Here is a 5,000-nt window from a genome sequence, read left to right on the forward strand (position 1 = left end):
ACCAGACTTGCCCTCCAATAGATACTCGTTAAAGGATTTAAAGTGTACTCATTCCGATTACGGGGCCTCGGATGAGTCCCGTATCGTTATTTTTCGTCACTACCTCCCCGTGCCGGGAGTGGGTAATTTGCGCGCCTGCTGCCTTCCTTGGATGTGGTAGCCGTTTCTCAGGCTCCCTCTCCGGAATCGAACCCTGATTCCCCGTTACCCGTTACAACCATGGTAGGCGCAGAACCTACCATCGACAGTTGATAAGGCAGACATTTGAAAGATGCGTCGCCGGTACGAGGACCGTGCGATCAGCCCAAAGTTATTCAGAGTCACCAAGGCAAACGGACCGGACGAGCCGACCGATTGGTTTTGATCTAATAAAAGCGTCCCTTCCATCTCTGGTCGGGACTCTGTTTGCATGTATTAGCTCTAGAATTACCACAGTTATCCAAGTAACGTGGGTACGATCTAAGGAACCATAACTGATTTAATGAGCCATTCGCGGTTTCACCTTAATGCGGCTTGTACTGAGACATGCATGGCTTAATCTTTGAGACAAGCATATGACTACTGGCAGGATCAACCAGGGAGCTGCGTCAACTAGAGCTGAGCAGCCGGCCGCCCGGGAGTGTGTCCCGGGGGCCCGCGCGAACACGCAAGCGTCCGCTCAATTATTCTGCAAACAGGAGGAGGCTGAGCTCCCCTGCACCATACACCTCGAAACCCTCTCAGGTCCCGGCGGCGCGCAGCGCCGTCCTAAGTACTTGGTCGGGTTCGAGAGAGGCGCAATCGCCCGGGGTTTGGCGAGTAGACGCTTTAGGTGCGACCACCCGTGCTCCCAACTGAGCTTGCCGCTGCCGACAGAGGCCCGGGAGCGTGCTGTCGTGGCATTGCCGGCGGGAGACAACACGCGCCACCTACGGTGACCGGCAGCTCCAACGCCAGCGCCACAGAAGGACAAAAGCCCCACTTGGGTGCCGAAGCGAACTCTCCCAGCACAGCGCACGCGCCAACACGTCCGCACAGCTGCGATACAAACCACCTGCGAGAACCGCAGAGGCGACCGAGCAGCAGACGGCGTCGCGGCGCCGAGCGCCGGGCGGCGGCGCATCCTCAGCGCACACAGTCCTCAATCGGACCAGCACACTGCAGATGTCCACCGCGCTTCGCACCGGGCCCGCGAGGACCTACTTTGGCCGCACGGCGCCGCGTGCAGGGTGCGCCGGCGCGCAGCTGCGCCGCCTGCCGCCTCCGTCGGCCGGCGCGCCTGCCACTGGCCGCCCCCACCAGCCGGCTGTAGCGCGTGCGCCCACGCACCGCGCGGCCAGCACGCCGGGAGGCCCCCCCTCACCGGCCGGGGACGGTCCCACCCAGCCACCGCCGCGTATCGCTTCACACCCAGATGCCATTCACGTTCGTGGGCATGGTGGATATCGCTGGAACAACCGGTTGGTAGCTCAACCGATCGTCGCCATCACTGATTCACCTCTAGCGAGAACAACCGCACCACAACGGTTTACCAGTTGTTCATTTGCGTAACGTCACCAGCAAACGTAGGCGTCCATCGCCATTTGCAAATTCAACGATTGTTGCATGCCTGTGTCAGGTGTCACGACACACTATGTCTGCCCACATACACGCAACAACATGTGCACGCTTCGCGAACACGTGGAAGGTGGCCCCCGTACGTATGCGATGTCCATTGCGCGAACGACTGTCAACCGGCCTCTGTCGCATGTCGCAGATGTGGAACGCAGTGCACCATGCTATCACGGTGTGTGAGAAGAGACGACTACGTCTGACAACACGCGCCACTACATCAACAGACGGCTCATGCTGATCGCCATCCAGGGCATACCACACTGCAATCCAGCTCTTATAGGGAGACGACACGTAGCTGAGTGCACAACATTTGGACCGCATGGTTCGCCGTTGTTGGCGCAGTCGTTGTACGGTCACATGTACCACGATGTATCATTCAGTACATGAGGACCAATGTGCAGTACAGTGTGTGATTTGGACGTACAACATCAGCGGACAGTTGACACAGGCCGTACCACAGCGTAGGCTAAGTGCTTCGCCATGCGAATGCCAATGAACAACTGCAAATGCCAATGAACAACTGCAAAGGGCATTGAGCATGTACGTCCTGCTGCCATCCACATTACAGTGTATAGCTGCAAGGTGTTTAACATGAAGCGATACACTGGGGACCGGGCAGTGCGAGTAGCAAACTATATTGCGGGGGTTGCAGTTAGGCAACACTACACTAATTTAACGCGTCGTATGACAATTACAGAGCAGGTTAAGGCCCAACGTGTGTTGGGTTAAGGCCCAACGTGTGTTGGGTTAAGGCCCAACGTGTGTTGGGTTAAGGCCCAACGTGTGTTGGGTTAAGGCCCAACGTGTGTTGGGTTAAGGCCCAACGTGTGTTGGGTTAAGGCCCAACGTGTGTTGGGTTAAGGCCCAACGTGTGTTGGGTTAAGGCCCAACGTGTGTTGGGTTAAGGCCCAACGTGTGTTGGGTTAAGGCCCAACGTGTGTTGGGTTAAGGCCCAACGTGTGTTGGGTTAAGGCCCAACGTGTGTTGGGTTAAGGCCCAACGTGTGTTGGGTTAAGGCCCAACGTGTGTTGGGTTAAGGCCCAACGTGTGTTGGGTTAAGGCCCAACGTGTGTTGGGTTAAGGCCCAACGTGTGTTGGGTTAAGGCCCAACGTGTGTTGGGTTAAGGCCCAACGTGTGTTGGGTTAAGGCCCAACGTGTGTTGGGTTAAGGCCCAACATAGGTTGGGTTAAGGCCCAACATAGGTTGGGTTAAGGCCCAACATAGGTTGGGTTAAGGCGCAACATAGGTTGGGTTAAGGCGCAACATAGGTTGGGTTAAGGCGCAACATAGGTTGGGTTAAGGCGCAACATAGGTTGGGTTAAGGCGCAACATAGGTTGGGTTAAGGCGCAACATAGGTTGGGTTAAGGCGCAACATAGGTTGGGTTAAGGCCCAACATAGGTTGGGTTAAGGCGCAACATAGGTTGGGTTAAGGCGCAACATAGGTTGGGTTAAGGCGCAACATAGGTTGGGTTAAGGCGCAACATAGGTTGGGTTAAGGCGCAACATAGGTTGGGTTAAGGCGCAACATAGGTTGGGTTAAGGCGCAACATAGGTTAGGTTAAGGCGCAACATAGGTTAGGTTAAGGCGCAACATAGGTTAGGTTAAGGCGCAACATAGGTTAGGTTAAGGCGCAACATAGGTTAGGTTAAGGCGCAACATAGGTTAGGTTAAGGCGCAACATAGGTTAGGTTAAGGCGCAACATAGGTTAGGTTAAGGCGCAACATAGGTTAGGTTAAGGCGCAACATAGGTTAGGTTAAGGCGCAACATAGGTTAGGTTAAGGCGCAACATAGGTTAGGTTAAGGCGCAACATAGGTTAGGTTAAGGCGCAACATAGGTTAGGTTAAGGCGCAACATAGGTTAGGTTAAGGCGCAACATAGGTTAGGTTAAGGCGCAACATAGGTTAGGTTAAGGCGCAACATAGGTTAGGTTAAGGCGCAACATAGGTTAGGTTAAGGCGCAACATAGGTTAGGTTAAGGCGCAACATAGGTTAGGTTAAGGCGCAACATAGGTTAGGTTAAGGCGCAACATAGGTTAGGTTAAGGCGCAACATAGGTTAGGTTAAGGCGCAACATAGGTTAGGTTAAGGCGCAACATAGGTTAGGTTAAGGCGCAACATAGGTTAGGTTAAGGCGCAACATAGGTTAGGTTGAGGCACAATATAGGTTAGGTTGAGGTACCGTATAGGTTAGGTTAAGGTACAGTATAGTTTAGGTTAAGGTACAGTATAGTTTAGGTTAAGGTACAGTATAGTTTAGGTTAAGGTACAGTATAGTTTAGGTTAAGGTACAGTATAGTTTAGGTTAAGGTAAAGGTACAGTATAGTTTAGGTTAAGGTACAGTATAGTTTAGGTTAAGGTACACATTGTTGTATGGAAAGGTGTAATGGGGGGGGGGGGGGGGGGCGGCCGGTCGGTTTGTTGATTGTGATTATAGTAAGTGGATGCCTGCGGCATCATCTGATTTGCCACGTCAGGATGCACCTTTGGCTCATGACAGGCGGCGCTCCGATTCCATGCTTGTGGCAGACCTGTGTCTTTCATTCCTGCCATTGTTTGTGTGCTGTGAGAGGAGGCAGTATTGTGATGTTGGGTGCACCCCTGTGTAGGACATGTGTGGGTGTTGGTGGCTTAGCTGAGCAATGGTGGTTGTCGGGGGGGTGGGATATTCCGTTTTCTGAGTGGACCTCCCAGTCTGGTTATGACAGTGTGGATTGTCTCATGTGGCGGAGAGGATGCACTGGGTGTTGTTCCATGCTGGTGCTTACATATTGTCTGTGTGCGTGTTACAGGCGGAGAGTAGTGCGTGATAAGAGTGTGTGGCTGCCGTGTGGTTGTGATTGTGAGCAGAGTCTTTCAGCATGTATACGGACAGTTGTATATATTATCTGTATTCTGATGGGTCTATGTATTACTAATCAGCGCCGTGTATACGTTTAATCCGGTTCCAGTCGAAACTGTTGTATCTCTGTACATTAGTGACACGGCGAGCGCGCTATGTAGCTACTCGTCTCGGCAGCTTCCACCGGTGTATGGCAAATGATTATAAGCAATGAGTCGAGTCGTCAATACCGATAGTGTGACGTCACATGTCTGGGGTGGGGGACGCTGCGCCCTTCCGGTGGGTCATGGCCTAGAAAGACGCTCCCCACGCAGGGGGGCTTGGACTGTCATAAACTCTTCCGAGTAATATACTTGCCGTACGTTTTTGCGACTGCGAGTGCAACGCCCACCGGTACCGACATGGATGGAGCGCCTCCTAGCTGACCGCTCAGCATCGGCATTCGTACAGAGAGCAACGCGATCGCGTCTCTAGCTCGTAACTGGTACAGCTCGCAGCTCATGTATAGGGACAGCGGGAATGTCGCATATTGGACATAACTCTTCATGAAACGCAAGTTA

General features: G+C 53.2%; 1 non-coding gene across 1 annotated transcript in view; it reads right to left on the reverse strand.

The window, feature by feature from the left end:
- LOC126447557 (small subunit ribosomal RNA) overlaps nt 1-581 on the reverse strand; it is a 1,910-nt gene extending 1,329 nt beyond the window's left edge. The window contains exon 1 of the ribosomal RNA XR_007583761.1: nt 1-581. This exon is cut by the window's left edge and continues 1,329 nt beyond it. This is a non-coding gene — a ribosomal RNA (small subunit ribosomal RNA).
- Between the last annotated feature and the right edge of the window lie 4,419 nt (nt 582-5,000).

Source organism: Schistocerca serialis, unplaced genomic scaffold (genome assembly GCF_023864345.2).
Source record: "Schistocerca serialis cubense isolate TAMUIC-IGC-003099 unplaced genomic scaffold, iqSchSeri2.2 HiC_scaffold_512, whole genome shotgun sequence".
Taxonomy (NCBI): domain Eukaryota; kingdom Metazoa; phylum Arthropoda; class Insecta; order Orthoptera; family Acrididae; genus Schistocerca; species Schistocerca serialis.